Source organism: Hypomesus nipponensis, chromosome 28 (assembly GCF_054491055.1).
Source record: "Hypomesus nipponensis isolate SF chromosome 28, ASM5449105v1, whole genome shotgun sequence".
Classification (NCBI taxonomy): domain Eukaryota; kingdom Metazoa; phylum Chordata; class Actinopteri; order Osmeriformes; family Osmeridae; genus Hypomesus; species Hypomesus nipponensis.
Window position 1 is genome coordinate 1,632,318 of NC_140388.1, and position 17,966 is coordinate 1,650,283.

Here is a 17,966-nt window from a genome sequence, read left to right on the forward strand (position 1 = left end):
ATATGGTCGCTTTCGATATTATCTTTCGACAATCTGCAAGTAGGGGTTCCATGGTGTAATGGTCAGCACTCTAGACTTTGAATCCAGTGATCCCAGTTCAAATCTCGGTGGAACCTACAGGCAATGTCAGTGACTAAAAAAATACAGCCAAGGCAGAAGTCCACAGTGCATTATGCTGTCATTAGCTCGATTCCCTTCCTCTTATCAGTGTCCTGGTGGTCCATCTGAAGATATTTGTTGGCGTGGCTGGATTGATTGGCAGGTCCAGTCTGGAGTGATTGGCAGGTCCAGTCTGGAGTGATTGACATTCTGTTTGGACAAAGGGGGTCTTCTCGATGGAAGCTTTTGATTTTTACAGCGACTTTGGATGGTTTACTAGCCAGGGGCATAGTGGCAAGTAGAGGAGAATGGTTGTTAGCAAGGTTGCTTCTCAGTCAGACCCGGCCATAGACCCACCCTTCGCCCCTCCACCACTTTGCGCTCCCGTCCAAATATGGTCGCTTTCTATATTATCTTTCGACAATGTGCAAGTAGGGGTTCCATGGTGTAATGGTCAGCACTCTGGACTTTGAATCCAGTGATCCGAGTTCAAATCTCGGTGGAACCTACAGGCAATGTCAGTGACTAAAAAAATACAGCCAAGGCAGAAGTCCACAGTGCATTATGCTGTCATTAGCTCGATTCCCTTCTTCTTATCAGTGTCCTGGTGGTCCATCTGAAGATATTTGTTGGCGTGGCTGGATTGATTGGCAGGTCCAGTCTGGAGTGATTGGCAGGTCCAGTCTGGAGTGATTGACATTCTGTTTGGACAAAGGGGGTCTTCTCGATGGAAGCTTGTGATTTTTGCAGCGACTTTGGATGGTTTACTAGCCAGGGGCATAGGGGCAAGTAGAGGAGAATGGTTGTTAGCGAGGTTGCTTCTCAGTCAGACCCGCCCATGGACCCACCCTTCGCCCCTCCGCCACTTAGCGCTCCCGTCCAAATATGGTCGCTTTCGATATTATCTTTCCACAATCACTAGGGGTTCCATGGTGTAATGGTCAGCACTCTGGACTTTGAATCCAGTGATCCGAGTTCAAATCTCGGTGGAACCTACAGGCAATGTCAGTGACTAAAAAAATACAGCCAAGGCAGAAGTCCACAGTGCATTATGCTGTCATTAGCTCGATTCCCTTCTTCTTATCAGTGTCCTGGTGGTCCATCTGAAGATATTTGTTGGCGTGGCTGGATTAACTGGCAGGTCCAGTCTGGAGTGATTGGCAGGTCCAGTCTGGAGTGATTGACATTCTGTTTGGACAAAGGGGGGTCTTCTCGATGGAAGCTTGTGATTTTTGCAGCGACTTTGGACGGTTTACTAGCCAGGGGCATAGTGGCGAGTAGAGGAGAATGGTTGTTAGCGAGGTTGCTTCTCAGTCAGACCCGCCCATGGACCCACCCTTCGCCCCTCCGCCACTTAGCGCTCCCGTCCAAATATGGTCGCTTTCGATATTACCTTTCACCAATCACTAGGGGTTCCATGGTGTAATGGTCAGCACTCTGGACTTTGAATCCAGTGATCCGAGTTCAAATCTCGGTGGAACCTACAGGCAATGTCAGTGACTAAAAAAATACAGCCAAGGCAGAAGTCCACAGTGCATTATGCTGTCATTAGCTCGATTCCCTTCTTATCAGTGTCCTGGTGGTCCATCTGAAGTTATTTGTTGGCGTGGCTGGACTGATTGGCAGGTCCAGTCTGGAGTGATTGGCAGGTCCAGTCTGGAGTGATTGACAGCCTGTTTGGACAAAGGGGGTCTTCTCGATGGAAGCTTGTGATTTTTGCAGCGACTTTGGACGGTTTACTAGCCAGGGGCATAGTGGCGAGTAGAGGAGAATGGTTGTTAGCGAGGTTGCTTCTCAGTCAGACCCGCCCATGGACCCACCCTTCGCCCCTCAGCGCTCCCGTCCAAATATGGTCACTTTCGATATTACCTTTCACCAATCACTAGGGGTTCCATGGTGTAATGGTCAGCACTCTGGACTTTGAATCCAGTGATCCGAGTTCAAATCTCAGTGGAACCTACAGGCAATGTCAGTGACTAAAAAAATACAGCCAAGGCAGAAGTCCACAGTGCATTATGCTGTCATTAGCTCGATTCCCTTCTTCTTATCAGTGTCCTGGTGGTCCATCTGAAGATATTTGTTGGCGTGGCTGGATTAACTGGCAGGTCCAGTCTGGAGTGATTGGCAGGTCCAGTCTGGAGTGATTGACATTCTGTTTGGACAAAGGGGGGTCTTCTCGATGGAAGCTTGTGATTTTTGCAGCGACTTTGGACGGTTTACTAGCCAGGGGCATAGTGGCGAGTAGAGGAGAATGGTTGTTAGCGAGGTTGCTTCTCAGTCAGACCCGCCCATGGACCCACCCTTCGCCCCTCCGCCACTTAGCGCTCCCGTCCAAATATGGTCGCTTTCGATATTACCTTTCACCAATCACTAGGGGTTCCATGGTGTAATGGTCAGCACTCTGGACTTTGAATCCAGTGATCCGAGTTCAAATCTCGGTGGAACCTACAGGCAATGTCAGTGACTAAAATAATACAGCCAAGGCAGAAGTTCACAGTGCATTATGCTGTCATTAGCTCGATTCCCTTCCTCTTATCAGTGTCCTGGTGGTCCATCTGAAGATATTTGTTGGCGTGGCTGGATTGATTGGCAGGTCCAGTCTGGAGTGATTGGCAGGTCCAGTCTGGAGTGATTGACATTCTGTTTGGACAAAGGGGGTCTTCTCGATGGAAGCTTTTGATTTTTGCAGCGACTTTGGATGGTTTACTAGCCAGGGGCATAGTGGCAAGTAGAGGAGAATGGTTGTTAGCAAGTTGCTTCTCAGTCAGACCCGGCCATAGACCCACCCTTCGCCCCTCCACCACTTTGCGCTCCCGTCCAAATATGGTCGCTTTCTATATTATCTTTCGACAATGTGCAAGTAGGGGTTCCATGGTGTAATGGTCAGCACTCTGGACTTTGAATCCAGTGATCCGAGTTCAAATCTCGGTGGAACCTACAGGCAATGTCAGTGACTAAAAAAATACAGCCAAGGCAGAAGTCCACAGTGCATTATGCTGTCATTAGCTCGATTCCCTTCTTCTTATCAGTGTCCTGGTGGTCCATCTGAAGATATTTGTTGGCGTGGCTGGATTGATTGGCAGGTCCAGTCTGGAGTGATTGGCAGGTCCAGTCTGGAGTGATTGACATTCTGTTTGGACAAAGGGGGTCTTCTCGATGGAAGCTTGTGATTTTTGCAGCGACTTTGGATGGTTTACTAGCCAGGGGCATAGGGGCAAGTAGAGGAGAATGGTTGTTAGCGAGGTTGCTTCTCAGTCAGACCCGCCCATGGACCCACCCTTCGCCCCTCCGCCACTTAGCGCTCCCGTCCAAATATGGTCGCTTTCGATATTATCTTTCCACAATCACTAGGGGTTCCATGGTGTAATGGTCAGCACTCTGGACTTTGAATCCAGTGATCCGAGTTCAAATCTCGGTGGAACCTACAGGCAATGTCAGTGACTAAAAAAATACAGCCAAGGCAGAAGTCCACAGTGCATTATGCTGTCATTAGCTCGATTCCCTTCTTCTTATCAGTGTCCTGGTGGTCCATCTGAAGATATTTGTTGGCGTGGCTGGATTAACTGGCAGGTCCAGTCTGGAGTGATTGGCAGGTCCAGTCTGGAGTGATTGACATTCTGTTTGGACAAAGGGGGGTCTTCTCGATGGAAGCTTGTGATTTTTGCAGCGACTTTGGACGGTTTACTAGCCAGGGGCATAGTGGCGAGTAGAGGAGAATGGTTGTTAGCGAGGTTGCTTCTCAGTCAGACCCGCCCATGGACCCACCCTTCGCCCCTCCGCCACTTAGCGCTCCCGTCCAAATATGGTCGCTTTCGATATTACCTTTCACCAATCACTAGGGGTTCCATGGTGTAATGGTCAGCACTCTGGACTTTGAATCCAGTGATCCGAGTTCAAATCTCGGTGGAACCTACAGGCAATGTCAGTGACTAAAAAAATACAGCCAAGGCAGAAGTCCACAGTGCATTATGCTGTCATTAGCTCGATTCCCTTCTTATCAGTGTCCTGGTGGTCCATCTGAAGTTATTTGTTGGCGTGGCTGGACTGATTGGCAGGTCCAGTCTGGAGTGATTGGCAGGTCCAGTCTGGAGTGATTGACAGCCTGTTTGGACAAAGGGGGTCTTCTCGATGGAAGCTTGTGATTTTTGCAGCGACTTTGGACGGTTTACTAGCCAGGGGCATAGTGGCGAGTAGAGGAGAATGGTTGTTAGCGAGGTTGCTTCTCAGTCAGACCCGCCCATGGACCCACCCTTCGCCCCTCAGCGCTCCCGTCCAAATATGGTCACTTTCGATATTACCTTTCACCAATCACTAGGGGTTCCATGGTGTAATGGTCAGCACTCTGGACTTTGAATCCAGTGATCCGAGTTCAAATCTCAGTGGAACCTACAGGCAATGTCAGTGACTAAAAAAATACAGCCAAGGCAGAAGTCCACAGTGCATTATGCTGTCATTAGCTCGATTCCCTTCTTCTTATCAGTGTCCTGGTGGTCCATCTGAAGATATTTGTTGGCGTGGCTGGATTAACTGGCAGGTCCAGTCTGGAGTGATTGGCAGGTCCAGTCTGGAGTGATTGACATTCTGTTTGGACAAAGGGGGGTCTTCTCGATGGAAGCTTGTGATTTTTGCAGTGACTTTGGACGGTTTACTAGCCAGGGGCATAGTGGCGAGTAGAGGAGAATGGTTGTTAGCGAGGTTGCTTCTCAGTCAGACCCGCCCATGGACCCACCCTTCGCCCCTCCGCCACTTAGCGCTCCCGTCCAAATATGGTCGCTTTCGATATTACCTTTCACCAATCACTAGGGGTTCCATGGTGTAATGGTCAGCACTCTGGACTTTGAATCCAGTGATCCGAGTTCAAATCTCGGTGGAACCTACAGGCAATGTCAGTGACTAAAAAAATACAGCCAAGGCAGAAGTCCACAGTGCATTATGCTGTCATTAGCTCGATTCCCTTCCTCTTATCAGTGTCCTGGTGGTCCATCTGAAGATATTTGTTGGCGTGGCTGGATTGATTGGCAGGTCCAGTCTGGAGTGATTGGCAGGTCCAGTCTGGAGTGATTGACATTCTGTTTGGACAAAGGGGGTCTTCTCGATGGAAGCTTGTGATTTTTGCAGCGACTTTGGACGGTTTACTAGCCAGGGGCATAGTGGCAAGTAGAGGAAAATGGTTGGTAGCGAGGTTGCTTCTCAGTCAGACCCGCCCATGGACCCACCCTTCGCCCCTCCGCCACTTTGCACTCCCGTCCAAATATGGTCGCTTTCGATATTATCTTTCCACAATCACTAGGGGTTCCATGGTGTAATGGTCAGCACTCTGGACTTTGAATCCAGTGATCCGAGTTCAAATCTCGGTGGAACCTACAGGCAATGTCAGTGACAAAAAAAATACAGCCAAGGCAGAAGTCCACAGTGCATTATGCTGTCATTAGCTCGATTCCCTTCTTCTTATCAGTGTCCTGGTGGTCCATCTGAAGATATTTGTTGGCGTGGCTGGATTAACTGGCAGGTCCAGTCTGGAGTGATTGGCAGGTCCAGTCTGGAGTGATTGACATTCTGTTTGGACAAAGGGGGTCTTCTCGATGGAAGCTTGTGATTTTTGCAGCGACTTTGGATGGTTTACTAGCCAGGGGCATAGGGGCAAGTAGAGGAGAATGGTTGTTAGCGAGGTTGCTTCTCAGTCAGACCCGCCCATGGACCCACCCTTCGCCCCTCCGCCACTTTGCACTCCCGTCCAAATATGGTCGCTTTCGATATTATCTTTCCACAATCACTAGGGGTTCCATGGTGTAATGGTCAGCACTCTGGACTTTGAATCCAGTGATCCGAGTTCAAATCTCGGTGGAACCTACAGGCAATGTCAGTGACTAAAAAAATACAGCCAAGGCAGAAGTCCACAGTGCATTATGCTGTCATTAGCTCGATTCCCTTCTTATCAGTGTCCTGGTGGTCCATCTGAAGATATTTGTTGGCGTGGCTGGACTGATTGGCAGGTCCAGTCTGGAGTGATTGGCAGGTCCAGTCTGGAGTGATTGACATTCTGTTTGGACAAAGGGGGTCTTCTCGATGGAAGCTTGTGATTTTTGCAGCGACTTTGGACGGTTTACTAGCCAGGGGCATAGGGGGAAGTAGAGGAGAATGGTTGTTAGCGAGGTTGCTTCTCAGTCAGACCCGCCCATGGACCCACCCTTCGCCCCTCCGCCACTTAGCGCTCCCGTCCAAATATGGTCGCTTTCGATATTATCTTTCGACAATCTGCAAGTAGGGGTTCCGTGGTGTAATGGTCAGCACTCTAGACTTTGAATCCAGTGATCCCAGTTCAAATCTCGGTGGAACCTACAGGCAATGTCAGTGACTAAAAAAATACAGCCAAGGCAGAAGTCCACAGTGCATTATGCTGTCATTAGCTCGATTCCCTTCCTCTTATCAGTGTCCTGGTGGTCCATCTGAAGATATTTGTTGGCGTGGCTGGATTGATTGGCAGGTCCAGTCTGGAGTGATTGGCAGGTCCAGTCTGGAGTGATTGACATTCTGTTTGGACAAAGGGGGTCTTCTCGATGGAAGCTTTTGATTTTTACAGCGACTTTGGATGGTTTACTAGCCAGGGGCATAGTGGCAAGTAGAGGAGAATGGTTGTTAGCGAGGTTGCTTCTCAGTCAGACCCGGCCATAGACCCACCCTTCGCCCCTCCACCACTTTGCGCTCCCGTCCAAATATGGTCGCTTTCGATATTATCTTTCGACAATCTGCAAGTAGGGGTTCCATGGTGTAATGGTCAGCACTCTGGACTTTGAATTCAGTGATCCGAGTTCAAATCTCGGTGGAACCTACAGGCAATGTCAGTGACTAAAAAATACAGCCAAGGCAGAAGTCCACAGTGCATTATGCTGTCATTAGCTCGATTCCCTTCTTATCAGTGTCCTGGTGGGCCATCTGAAGTTATTTGTTGGCGTGGCTGGACTGATTGGCAGGTCCAGTCTGGAGTGATTGACAGCCTGTTTGGACAAAGGGGGTCTTCTCGATGGAAGCTTGTGATTTTTGCAGCGACTTTGGACGGTTTACTAGCCAGGGGCATAGTGGCGAGTAGAGGAGAATGGTTGTTAGCGAGGTTGCTTCTCAGTCAGACCCGCCCATGGACCCACCCTTCGCCCCTCCGCCACTTAGCGCTCCCGTCCAAATATGGTCGCTTTCGATATTACCTTTCACCAATCACTAGGGGTTCCATGGTGTAATGGTCAGCACTCTGGACTTTGAATCCAGTGATCCGAGTTCAAATCTCGGTGGAACCTACAGGCAATGTCAGTGACTAAAAAAATACAGCCAAGGCAGAAGTCCACAGTGCATTATGCTGTCATTAGCTCGATTCCCTTCTTCTTATCAGTGTCCTGGTGGTCCATCTGAAGATATTTGTTGGCGTGGCTGGATTGATTGGCAGGTCCAGTCTGGAGTGATTGGCAGGTCCAGTCTGGAGTGATTGACATTCTGTTTGGACAAAGGGGGTCTTCTCGATGGAAGCTTGTGATTTTTGCAGCGACTTTGGATGGTTTACTAGCCAGGGGCATAGGGGCAAGTAGAGGAGAATGGTTGTTAGCGAGGTTGCTTCTCAGTCAGACCCGCCCATGGACCCACCCTTCGCCCCTCCGCCACTTAGCGCTCCCGTCCAAATATGGTCGCTTTCGATATTATCTTTCGACAATCTGCAAGTAGGGGTTCCATGGTGTAATGGTCAGCGCTCTAGACTTTGAATCCAGTGATCCGAGTTCAAATCTCGGTGGAACCTACAGGCAATGTCAGTGACTAAAAAAATACAGCCAAGGCAGAAGTCCACAGTGCATTATGCTGTCATTAGCTCGATTCCCTTCCTCTTATCAGTGTCCTGGTGGTCCATCTGAAGATATTTGTTGGCGTGGCTGGATTGATTGGCAGGTCCAGTCTGGAGTGATTGGCAGGTCCAGTCTGGAGTGATTGACATTCTGTTTGGACAAAGGGGGTCTTCTCGATGGAAGCTTTTGATTTTTACAGCGACTTTGGATGGTTTACTAGCCAGGGGCATAGTGGCAAGTAGAGGAGAATGGTTGTTAGCGAGGTTGCTTCTCAGTCAGACCCGGCCATAGACCCACCCTTCGCCCCTCCACCACTTTGCGCTCCCGTCCAAATATGGTCGCTTTCGATATTATCTTTCGACAATCTGCAAGTAGGGGTTCCATGGTGTAATGGTCAGCACTCTGGACTTTGAATCCAGTGATCTGAGTTCAAATCTCGGTGGAACCTACAGGCAATGTCAGTGACTAAAAAATACAGCCAAGGCAGAAGTCCACAGTGCATTATGCTGTCATTAGCTCGATTCCCTTCTTATCAGTGTCCTGGTGGGCCATCTGAAGTTATTTGTTGGCGTGGCTGGACTGATTGGCAGGTCCAGTCTGGAGTGATTGGCAGGTCCAGTCTGGAGTGATTGACAGCCTGTTTGGACAAAGGGGGTCTTCTCGATGGAAGCTTGTGATTTTTGCAGCGACTTTGGACGGTTTACTAGCCAGGGGCGTAGTGGCAAGTAGAGGAAAATGGTTGTTAGCGAGGTTGCTTCTCAGTCAGACCCGCCCATGGACCCACCCTTCGCCCCTCCGCCACTTTGCACTCCCGTCCAAATATGGTCGCTTTCGATATTATCTTTCCACAATCACTAGGGGTTCCATGGTGTAATGGTCAGCACTCTGGACTTTGAATCCAGTGATCCGAGTTCAAATCTCGGTGGAACCTACAGGCAATGTCAGTGACTAAAAAAATACAGCCAAGGCAGAAGTCCACAGTGCATTATGCTGTCATTAGCTCGATTCCCTTCTTATCAGTGTCCTGGTGGTACATCTGAAGTTATTTGTTGGCGTGGCTGGACTGATTGGCAGGTCCAGTCTGGAGTGATTGGCAGGTCCAGTCTGGAGTGATTGACAGCCTGTTTGGACAAAGGGGGTCTTCTCGATGGAAGCTTGTGATTTTTGCAGCGACTTTGGACGGTTTACTAGCCAGGGGCATAGTGGCGAGTAGAGGAGAATGGTTGTTAGCGAGGTTGCTTCTCAGTCAGACCCGCCCATGGACCCACCCTTCGCCCCTCAGCGCTCCCGTCCAAATATGGTCGCTTTCGATATTACCTTTCACCAATCACTAGGGGTTCCATGGTGTAATGGTCAGCACTCTGGACTTTGAATCCAGTGATCCGAGTTCAAATCTCGGTGGAACCTACAGGCAATGTCAGTGACTAAAAAAATACAGCCAAGGCAGAAGTCCACAGTGCATTATGCTGTCATTAGCTCGATTCCCTTCTTCTTATCAGTGTCCTGGTGGTCCATCTGAAGATATTTGTTGGCGTGGCTGGATTAACTGGCAGGTCCAGTCTGGAGTGATTGGCAGGTCCAGTCTCGAGTGATTGACATTCTGTTTGGACAAAGGAGGGTCTTCTCGATGGAAGCTTGTGATTTTTGCAGCGACTTTGGACGGTTTACTAGCCAGGGGCATAGTGGCGAGTAGAGGAGAATGGTTGTTAGCGAGGTTGCTTCTCAGTCAGACCCGCCCATGGACCCACCCTTCGCCCCTCCGCCACTTAGCGCTCCCGTCCAAATATGGTCGCTTTCGATATTACCTTTCACCAATCACTAGGGGTTCCATGGTGTAATGGTCAGCACTCTGGACTTTGAATCCAGTGATCCGAGTTCAAATCTCGGTGGAACCTACAGGCAATGTCAGTGACAAAAAAAATACAGCCAAGGCAGAAGTCCACAGTGCATTATGCTGTCATTAGATCGATTCCCTTCTTCTTATCAGTGTCCTGGTGGTCCATCTGAAGATATTTGTTGGCGTGGCTGGATTGATTGGCAGGTCCAGTCTGGAGTGATTGGCAGGTCCAGTCTGGAGTGATTGACATTCTGTTTGGACAAAGGGGGTCTTCTCGATGGAAGCTTGTGATTTTTGCAGCGACTTTGGATGGTTTACTAGCCAGGGGCATAGTGGCAAGTAGAGGAGAATGGTTGTTAGCGAGGTTGCTTCTCAGTCAGACCCGCCCATGGACCCACCCTTCGCCCCTCCGCCACTTAGCGCTCCCGTCCAACTATGGTCGCTTTCGATATTATCTTTCCACAATCTGCAAGGAGGAGTTCCATGGTGTAATGGTCAGCACTCTGGACTTTGAATCCAGTGATCCGAGTTCAAATCTCGGTGGAACCTACAGGCAATGTCAGTGACAAAAAAAATACAGCCAAGGCAGAAGTCCACAGTGCATTATGCTGTCATTAGATCGATTCCCTTCTTCTTATCAGTGTCCTGGTGGTCCATCTGAAGATATTTGTTGGCGTGGCTGGATTGATTGGCAGGTCCAGTCTGGAGTGATTGGCAGGTCCAGTCTGGAGTGATTGACATTCTGTTTGGACAAAGGGGGTCTTCTCGATGGAAGCTTGTGATTTTTGCAGCGACTTTGGATGGTTTACTAGCCAGGGGCATAGTGGCAAGTAGAGGAGAATGGTTGTTAGCGAGGTTGCTTCTCAGTCAGACCCGCCCATGGACCCACCCTTCGCCCTTCCGCCACTTAGCGCTCCCGTCCAAATATGGTCGCTTTCGATATTATCTTTCCACAATCTGCAAGGAGGAGTTCCATGGTGTAATGGTCAGCACTCTGGACTTTGAATCCAGTGATCCGAAGTTCAAATCTCGGTGGAACCTACAGGCAATGTCAGTGACAAAAAAAATACAGCCAAGGCAGAAGTCCACAGTGCATTATGCTGTCATTAGCTCGATTCCCTTCTTCTTATCAGTGTCCTGGTGGTCCATCTGAAGATATTTGTTGGCGTGGCTGGATTGATTGGCAGGTCCAGTCTGGAGTGATTGGCAGGTCCAGTCTGGAGTGATTGACATTCTGTTTGGACAAAGGGGGTCTTCTCGATGGAAGCTTGTGATTTTTGCAGCGACTTTGGATGGTTTACTAGCCAGGGGCATAGGGGCAAGTAGAGGAGAATGGTTGTTAGCGCGGTTGCTTCTCAGTCAGACCCGCCCATGGACCCACCCTTCGCCCCTCCGCCACTTAGCGCTCCCGTCCAACTATGGTCGCTTTCGATATTATCTTTCGACAATATGCAAGTAGGGGTTCCATGGTGTAATGGTCAGCGCTCTGGACTTTGAATCCAGTGATCTGAGTTCAAATCTCGGTGGAACCTACAGGCAATGTCAGTGACTAAAAAAATACAGCCAAGGCAGAAGTCCACAGTGCATTATGCTGTCATTAGCTCGATTCCCTTCCTATCAGTGTCCTGGTGGTCCATCTGAAGGTATTAGTTGGTGTTGCTGGCTTCATTGGCAGGTCCAGTCTGGAGTGATTGGCAGGTCCAGTCTGGAGTGATTGACATTCTGTTTGGACAAAGGGGGTCTTCTCGATGGAAGCTTGTGATTTTTGCAGCGACTTTGGACGGTTTACTAGCCAGGGGCATAGTGGCAAGTAGAGGAGAATGGTTGTTAGCGAGGTTGCTTCTCAGTCAGACCCGCCCATGGACCCACCCTTCGCCCCCCGCCACTTAGCGCTCCCGTCCAAATATGGTCGCTTTCGATATTATCTTTCGACAATCTGCAAGGAGGAGTTCCATGGTGTAATGGTCAGCACTCTTGACTTTGAATCCAGTGATCCGAGTTCAAATCTCGGTGGAACCTACAGGCAATGTCAGTGACTAAAAAAATACAGCCAAGGCAGAAGTCCACAGTGCATTATGCTGTCATTAGCTCGATTCCCTTCTTATCAGTGTCCTGGTGGTCCATCTGAAGATATTTGTTGGCGTGGCTGGACTGATTGGCAGGTCCAGTCTGGAGTGATTGGCAGGTCCAGTCTGGAGTGATTGACAGCCTGTTTGGACAAAGGGGGTCTTCTCGATGGAAGCTTGTGATTTTTGCAGCGACTTTGGACGGTTTACTAGCCAGGGGCATAGTGGCGAGTAGAGGAGAATGGTTGTTAGCGAGGTTGCTTCTCAGTCAGACCCGCCCATGGACCCACCCTTCGCCCCTCCGCCACTTTGCACTCCCGTCCAAATATGGTTGCTTTCGATATTATCTTTCCACAATCACTAGGGGTTCCATGGTGTAATGGTCAGCACTCTGGACTTTGAATCCAGTGATCCGAGTTCAAATCTCGGTGGAACCTACAGGCAATGTCAGTGACTAAAAACATACAGCCAAGGCAGAAGTCCACAGTGCATTATGCTGTCATTAGCTCGATTCCCTTCTTATCAGTGTCCTGGTGGTCCATCTGAAGTTATTTGTTGGCGTGGCTGGACTGATTGGCAGGTCCAGTCTGGAGTGATTGGCAGGTCCAGTCTGGAGTGATTGACAGCCTGTTTGGACAAAGGGGGTCTTCTCGATGGAAGCTTGTTATTTTTGCAGCGACTTTGGACGGTTTACTAGCCAGGGGCATAGTGGCGAGTAGAGGAGAATGGTTGTTAGCGAGGTTGCTTCTCAGTCAGACCCGCCCATGGACCCACCCTTCGCCCCTCAGCGCTCCCGTCCAAATATGGTCGCTTTCGATATTACCTTTCACCAATCACTAGGGGTTCCATGGTGTAATGGTCAGCACTCTGGACTTTGAATCCAGTGATCCGAGTTCAAATCTCGGTGGAACCTACAGGCAATGTCAGTGACTAAAAAAAACAGCCAAGGCAGAAGTCCACAGTGCATTATGCTGTCATTAGCTCGATTCCCTTCTTCTTATCAGTGTCCTGGTGGTCCATCTGAAGATATTTGTTGGTGTTGCTGGCTTCATTGGCAGGTCCAGTCTGGAGTGATTGACGTTCTGTTTGGACAAAGGGGGTGTTCTCAAAGGAAGCTTGCAATTTTTGCAGCGACTTTGGACGGTTTACTAGCCAGGGGCATAGTGGCAAGTAGAGGAGAATGGTTGTTAGCGAGGTTGCTTCTCAGTCAGACCCGCCCATGGACCCACCCTTCGCCCCTCCGCCACTTAGCGCTCCCGTCCAACTATGGTCGCTTTCGATATTATCTTTCGACAATCAGCAAGTAGGGGTTCCATGGTGTAATGGTCAGAGCTCTGGACTTTGAATCCAGTGATCTGAGTTCAAATCTCGGTGGAACCTACAGGCAATGTCAGTGACTAAAAAAATACAGCCAAGGCAGAAGTCTACAGTGCATTATGCTGTCATTAGCTCGATTCCCTTCTTATCAGTGTCCTGGTGGTCCATCTGAAGGTATTAGTTGGTGTTGCTGGCTTCATTGGCAGGTCCAGTCTGGAGTGATTGGCAGGTCCAGTCTGGAGTCATTGACATTCTGTTTGGACAAAGGGGGTCTTCTCGATGGAAGCTTGTGATTTTTGCAGCGACTTTGGATGGTTTACTAGCCAGGGGCATAGGGGCAAGTAGAGGAGAATGGTTGTTAGCGCGGTCGCTTCTCAGTCAGACCCGCCCATGGACCCACCCTTCGCCCCTCCGCCACTTAGCGCTCCCGTCCAACTATGGTCGCTTTCGATATTATCTTTCGACAATATGCAAGTAGGGGTTCCATGGTGTAATGGTCAGCGCTCTGGACTTTGAATCCAGTGATCTGAGTTCAAATCTCGGTGGAACCTACAGGCAATGTCAGTGACTAAAAAAATACAGCCAAGGCAGAAGTCCACAGTGCATTATGCTGTCATTAGCTCGATTCCCTTCCTATCAGTGCCCTGGTGGTCCATCTGAAGGTATTAGTTGGTGTTGCTGGCTTCATTGGCAGGTCCAGTCTGGAGTGATTGGCAGGTCCAGTCTGGAGTGATTGACATTCTGTTTGGACAAAGGGGGTCTTCTCGATGGAAGCTTGTGATTTTTGCAGCGACTTTGGACGGTTTACTAGCCAGGGGCATAGTGGCAAGTAGAGGAGAATGGTTGTTAGCGAGGTTGCTTCTCAGTCAGACCCGCCCATGGACCCACCCTTCGCCCCTCCGCCACTTAGCGCTCCCGTCCAAATATGGTCGCTTTCGATATTATCTTTCGACAATCTGCAAGTAGGGGTTCCATGGTGTAATGGTCAGTGCTCTGGCCTTTGAATCCAGTGATCCGAGTTCAAATCTCGGTGGAACCTACAGGCAATGTCAGTGCCTAAAAAAATACAGCCAAGGCAGAAGTCCGCTGTTATTAGCCCGATTCCCTTCCTATCAGTGTCCTGGTGGTCCATCTGAAGATATTTGTTGGTGTTGCTGGCTTCATTGGCAGGTCCAGTCTGGAGTGATTGGCAGGTCCAGTCTGGAGTGATTGACGTTCTGTTTGGACAAAGGGGGTGTTCTCAAAGGAAGCTTGCGATTTTTGCAGCGACTTTGGACGGTTTACTAGCCAGGGGCATAGTGGCAAGTAGAGGAGAATGGTTGTTAGCGAGGTTGCTTCTCAGTCAGACCCGCCCATGGACCCACCCTTCGCCCCTCCGCCACTTAGCGCTCCCGTCCAAATATGGTCGCTTTCGATATTATCTTTCGACAATCAGCAAGTAGGGGTTCCATGGTGTAATGGTCAGAGCGTTGGACTTTGAATCCAGTGATCCGAGTTCAAATCTCGGTGGAACCTACAGGCAATGTCAGTGACTAAAAAAATACAGCCAAGGCAGAAGTCTACAGTGCATTATGCTGTCATTAGCTCGATTCCCTTCTTATCAGTGTCCTGGTGGTCCATCTGAAGGTATTAGTTGGTGTTGCTGGCTTCATTGGCAGGTCCAGTCTGGAGTCATTGGCAGGTCCAGTCTGGAGTCATTGACATTCTGTTTGGACAAAGGGGGTCTTCTCGATGGAAGCTTGTGATTTTTGCAGCGACTTTGGACGGTTTACTAGCCAGGGGCATAGTGGCAAGTAGAGGAGAATGGTTGTTAGCGAGGTTGCTTCTCAGTCAGACCCGCCCATGGACCCACCCTTCGCCCCTCCGCCACTTAGCGCTCCCGTCCAAATATGGTCGCTTTCGATATTATCTTTCGACAATCTGCAAGTAGGGGTTCCATGGTGTAATGGTCAGTGCTCTGGCCTTTGAATCCAGTGATCCGAGTTCAAATCTCGGTGGAACCTACAGGCAATGTCAGTGCCTAAAAAAATACAGCCAAGGCAGAAGTCCACAGTGCATTATGCTGTCATTAGCTCGATTCCCTTCCTATCAGTGTCCTGGTGGTCCATCTGAAGGTATTAGTTGGTGTTGCTGGCTTCATTGGCAGGTCCAGTCTGGAGTCATTGGCAGGTCCAGTCTGGAGTCATTGACATTCTGTTTGGACAAAGGGGGTCTTCTCGATGGAAGCTTGTGATTTTTGCAGCGACTTTGGACGGTTTACTAGCCAGGGGCATAGTGGCAAGTAGAGGAGAATGGTTGTTAGCGAGGTTGCTTGTCAGTCAGACCCGCCCATGGACCCACCCTTCGCCCCTCCGCCACTTAGCGCTCCCGTCCAAATATGGTCGCTTTCGATATTATCTTTCGACAATCTGCAAGTAGGGGTTCCATGGTGTAATGGTCAGTGCTCTGGCCTTTGAATCCAGTGATCCGAGTTCAAATCTCGGTGGAACCTACAGGCAATGTCAGTGCCTAAAAAAATACAGCCAAGGCAGAAGTCCACAGTGCATTATGCTGTTTATTAGCTCGATTCCCTTCCTATCAGTGTCCTGGTGGTCCATCTGAAGGTATTAGTTGGTGTTGCTGGCTTCATTGGCAGGTCCAGTCTGGAGTGATTGGCAGGTCCAGTCTGGAGTGATTGACGTTCTGTTTGGACAAAGGGGGTGTTCTCAAAGGAAGCTTGCAATTTTTGCAGCGACTTCGGACGGTTTACTAGCCAGGGGCATAGTGGCAAGTAGAGGAGAATGGTTGTTAGCGAGGTTGCTTCTCAGTCAGACCCGCCCATGGACCCACCCTTCGCCCCTCCGCCACTTAGCGCTCCCGTCCAAATATGGTCGCTTTCGATATTATCTTTCGACAATCTGCAAGTAGGGGTTTCATGGTGTAATGGTCAGTGCTCTGGCCTTTGAATCCAGTGATCCGAGTTCAAATCTCGGTGGAACCTACAGGCAATGTCAGTGACTAAAAAAATACAGCCAAGGCAGAAGTCCACAGTGCATTATGCTGTCATTAGCTCGATTCCCTTCTTATCAGTGTCCTGGTGGTCCATCTGAAGGTATTAGTTGGTGTTGCTGGCTTCATTGGCAGGTCCAGTCTGGAGTCATTGGCAGGTCCAGTCTGGAGTGATTGACATTCTGTTTGGACAAAGGGGGTCTTTTCGATGGAAGCTTGTGATTTTTGCAGCGACTTTGGACGGTTTACTAGCCAGGGGCATAGTGGCAAGTAGAGGAGAATGGTTGTTAGCGAGGTTGCTTCTCAGTCAGACCCGCCCATGGACCCACCCTTCGCCCCTCCGCCACTTAGCGCTCCCGTCCAACTATGGTCGCTTTCAATATTATCTTTCGACAATCTGCAAGTAGGGGTTCCATGGTGTAATGGTCAGCGCTCTGGACTTTGAATCCAGTGATCAGAGTTCAAATCTCGGTGGAACCTACAGGCAATGTCAGTGCCTAAAAAAATACAGCCAAGGCAGAAGTCTACAGTGCATTATGCTGTCATTAGCTCGATTCCCTTCTTATCAGTGTCCTGGGGCCTGTACTACGAAGCAAGATCAACATGCTCTGGATTACTTTCAGTTACCCGGCTACACGAAGCCTAACAATTGCAGTCACGATAAGCGGTACTACGACGGCGGTTCTCAACTCTCTAACTCAATCCAGATCTTTCCAATCAAGAGACGTGCGCGTTCACATAAAGGGGCGGTGTTTGAACCGTATGTCCAATCGCAAACATGGACAAAACAAGAGCCGCATATTTCACGGAGGAGGAGCAGACAATCTTACAAACTTTGTCTACTCCTCCTGCGTGAAATATTGTAATACAACCATATCTGGAATACAGACATAATACAGGCAAATTTCAACAAAGTCGCTGCTGCCAAGCTGGAAAAAAATAGTATACGCTGTAAATGCGTAAGCTACATGACTTATTGAAGATGTGACCATAATTACACGGGTGCATTCCACAACGTTAAGCTTTTGTTGCTGTATTATTTTAGTTGCAACCCTGCAGTGGCAAACGATCGTGGGAGCAAATGCTAAATAAATATAAAAGCATAATTCAAAACGATAAGTAGCAGTAGGCAATACTTGCACATATTTTAAGGCCAACAAGTACAAGGCTGAATTGCCTGAATTAGTCCCTTTTGTAGGAAATTGCATAGCTACAAAAGGCCTATAGAACAATGAAATTGCCTGCAGCCAACAGGAAGAAAAATTAGGCAACTGGTGGCAGCAGGTTGGAAGCCCAGGCATATGTATGTTTCAATTAATCTATGTGACCATGTTCATTCAACAATTATTTATGAATATTGTAGGAGTGAAATGTATTACTGTTCTCTGCAGTGACAGGAAATACAGTGGTGTTGCTGCCACCACCCACTGTCGTCCCACTGTGCCATACAGAGGTAACAGTGAAACTAATAGTCATACGCCAGTAAGTATGCCATATGTGGTTGCTGAATATGGATGAAATATACCATTTACTTTCTCAAGTAGAGGTCCTAGATGATCAAGAAACTGTGTCTGCCTGCTCATTTTGGGGGTACACCTTTGAGTTTTATTTACCACTTGCAACACAGATGGTGAGAGTGTGTGAACGTGTGACTGTGATTGAAGTGTCTGTAATGACTTACTAATTGTGGTGGTCTCAACATAAGACACAAGTCCTTAAAGTGCTAATTTCAAATATGACTCAATTGATTACATTTCTATGGTGTTGAACTCAGCAGGAAGAGGAACTTCTTCCTCCCCCTGAGCCTAGGGCCTCCACTTCAAGGCCAAGACAAAG

At 49.0% G+C, this 17,966-nt stretch overlaps 29 non-coding genes across 29 annotated transcripts; all 29 read left to right on the plus strand.

The window, feature by feature from the left end:
• Positions 1–535: 535 nt before the first annotated feature.
• On the plus strand, positions 536–607 carry trnaq-uug (transfer RNA glutamine (anticodon UUG)). The gene has a single exon. It is a non-coding gene; the product is annotated as a tRNA-Gln (tRNA).
• Positions 608–1,022: 415 nt separating this feature from the next.
• On the plus strand, positions 1,023–1,094 carry trnaq-uug (transfer RNA glutamine (anticodon UUG)). Its single transcript has one exon. It is a non-coding gene; the product is annotated as a tRNA-Gln (tRNA).
• A 416-nt stretch (positions 1,095–1,510) lies between these two features.
• trnaq-uug (transfer RNA glutamine (anticodon UUG)) lies at positions 1,511–1,582 on the plus strand. Its single transcript has one exon. It is a non-coding gene; the product is annotated as a tRNA-Gln (tRNA).
• Positions 1,583–1,986: 404 nt separating this feature from the next.
• Positions 1,987–2,058, plus strand: trnaq-uug (transfer RNA glutamine (anticodon UUG)). The gene has a single exon. It is a non-coding gene; the product is annotated as a tRNA-Gln (tRNA).
• A 416-nt stretch (positions 2,059–2,474) lies between these two features.
• trnaq-uug (transfer RNA glutamine (anticodon UUG)) lies at positions 2,475–2,546 on the plus strand. The gene has a single exon. It is a non-coding gene; the product is annotated as a tRNA-Gln (tRNA).
• A 418-nt stretch (positions 2,547–2,964) lies between these two features.
• trnaq-uug (transfer RNA glutamine (anticodon UUG)) lies at positions 2,965–3,036 on the plus strand. The gene has a single exon. It is a non-coding gene; the product is annotated as a tRNA-Gln (tRNA).
• Positions 3,037–3,451: 415 nt separating this feature from the next.
• trnaq-uug (transfer RNA glutamine (anticodon UUG)) lies at positions 3,452–3,523 on the plus strand. Its single transcript has one exon. It is a non-coding gene; the product is annotated as a tRNA-Gln (tRNA).
• Positions 3,524–3,939: 416 nt separating this feature from the next.
• Positions 3,940–4,011, plus strand: trnaq-uug (transfer RNA glutamine (anticodon UUG)). The gene has a single exon. It is a non-coding gene; the product is annotated as a tRNA-Gln (tRNA).
• Positions 4,012–4,415: 404 nt separating this feature from the next.
• Positions 4,416–4,487, plus strand: trnaq-uug (transfer RNA glutamine (anticodon UUG)). The gene has a single exon. It is a non-coding gene; the product is annotated as a tRNA-Gln (tRNA).
• Positions 4,488–4,903: 416 nt separating this feature from the next.
• trnaq-uug (transfer RNA glutamine (anticodon UUG)) lies at positions 4,904–4,975 on the plus strand. The gene has a single exon. It is a non-coding gene; the product is annotated as a tRNA-Gln (tRNA).
• Positions 4,976–5,390: 415 nt separating this feature from the next.
• Positions 5,391–5,462, plus strand: trnaq-uug (transfer RNA glutamine (anticodon UUG)). The gene has a single exon. It is a non-coding gene; the product is annotated as a tRNA-Gln (tRNA).
• A 415-nt stretch (positions 5,463–5,877) lies between these two features.
• trnaq-uug (transfer RNA glutamine (anticodon UUG)) lies at positions 5,878–5,949 on the plus strand. The gene has a single exon. It is a non-coding gene; the product is annotated as a tRNA-Gln (tRNA).
• A 907-nt stretch (positions 5,950–6,856) lies between these two features.
• On the plus strand, positions 6,857–6,928 carry trnaq-uug (transfer RNA glutamine (anticodon UUG)). Its single transcript has one exon. It is a non-coding gene; the product is annotated as a tRNA-Gln (tRNA).
• A 388-nt stretch (positions 6,929–7,316) lies between these two features.
• Positions 7,317–7,388, plus strand: trnaq-uug (transfer RNA glutamine (anticodon UUG)). Its single transcript has one exon. It is a non-coding gene; the product is annotated as a tRNA-Gln (tRNA).
• A 419-nt stretch (positions 7,389–7,807) lies between these two features.
• trnaq-uug (transfer RNA glutamine (anticodon UUG)) lies at positions 7,808–7,879 on the plus strand. The gene has a single exon. It is a non-coding gene; the product is annotated as a tRNA-Gln (tRNA).
• A 419-nt stretch (positions 7,880–8,298) lies between these two features.
• trnaq-uug (transfer RNA glutamine (anticodon UUG)) lies at positions 8,299–8,370 on the plus strand. Its single transcript has one exon. It is a non-coding gene; the product is annotated as a tRNA-Gln (tRNA).
• A 411-nt stretch (positions 8,371–8,781) lies between these two features.
• trnaq-uug (transfer RNA glutamine (anticodon UUG)) lies at positions 8,782–8,853 on the plus strand. Its single transcript has one exon. It is a non-coding gene; the product is annotated as a tRNA-Gln (tRNA).
• Positions 8,854–9,257: 404 nt separating this feature from the next.
• Positions 9,258–9,329, plus strand: trnaq-uug (transfer RNA glutamine (anticodon UUG)). Its single transcript has one exon. It is a non-coding gene; the product is annotated as a tRNA-Gln (tRNA).
• Positions 9,330–9,745: 416 nt separating this feature from the next.
• trnaq-uug (transfer RNA glutamine (anticodon UUG)) lies at positions 9,746–9,817 on the plus strand. The gene has a single exon. It is a non-coding gene; the product is annotated as a tRNA-Gln (tRNA).
• Positions 9,818–10,236: 419 nt separating this feature from the next.
• trnaq-uug (transfer RNA glutamine (anticodon UUG)) lies at positions 10,237–10,308 on the plus strand. The gene has a single exon. It is a non-coding gene; the product is annotated as a tRNA-Gln (tRNA).
• Positions 10,309–10,727: 419 nt separating this feature from the next.
• trnaq-uug (transfer RNA glutamine (anticodon UUG)) lies at positions 10,728–10,800 on the plus strand. The gene has a single exon. It is a non-coding gene; the product is annotated as a tRNA-Gln (tRNA).
• Positions 10,801–11,219: 419 nt separating this feature from the next.
• On the plus strand, positions 11,220–11,291 carry trnaq-uug (transfer RNA glutamine (anticodon UUG)). The gene has a single exon. It is a non-coding gene; the product is annotated as a tRNA-Gln (tRNA).
• Positions 11,292–11,706: 415 nt separating this feature from the next.
• On the plus strand, positions 11,707–11,778 carry trnaq-uug (transfer RNA glutamine (anticodon UUG)). The gene has a single exon. It is a non-coding gene; the product is annotated as a tRNA-Gln (tRNA).
• A 412-nt stretch (positions 11,779–12,190) lies between these two features.
• On the plus strand, positions 12,191–12,262 carry trnaq-uug (transfer RNA glutamine (anticodon UUG)). Its single transcript has one exon. It is a non-coding gene; the product is annotated as a tRNA-Gln (tRNA).
• A 404-nt stretch (positions 12,263–12,666) lies between these two features.
• trnaq-uug (transfer RNA glutamine (anticodon UUG)) lies at positions 12,667–12,738 on the plus strand. The gene has a single exon. It is a non-coding gene; the product is annotated as a tRNA-Gln (tRNA).
• Positions 12,739–13,133: 395 nt separating this feature from the next.
• On the plus strand, positions 13,134–13,205 carry trnaq-uug (transfer RNA glutamine (anticodon UUG)). The gene has a single exon. It is a non-coding gene; the product is annotated as a tRNA-Gln (tRNA).
• Positions 13,206–13,621: 416 nt separating this feature from the next.
• trnaq-uug (transfer RNA glutamine (anticodon UUG)) lies at positions 13,622–13,693 on the plus strand. The gene has a single exon. It is a non-coding gene; the product is annotated as a tRNA-Gln (tRNA).
• An 892-nt stretch (positions 13,694–14,585) lies between these two features.
• On the plus strand, positions 14,586–14,657 carry trnaq-uug (transfer RNA glutamine (anticodon UUG)). The gene has a single exon. It is a non-coding gene; the product is annotated as a tRNA-Gln (tRNA).
• A 1,881-nt stretch (positions 14,658–16,538) lies between these two features.
• Positions 16,539–16,610, plus strand: trnaq-uug (transfer RNA glutamine (anticodon UUG)). Its single transcript has one exon. It is a non-coding gene; the product is annotated as a tRNA-Gln (tRNA).
• The last annotated feature ends 1,356 nt before the right edge of the window (positions 16,611–17,966 follow it).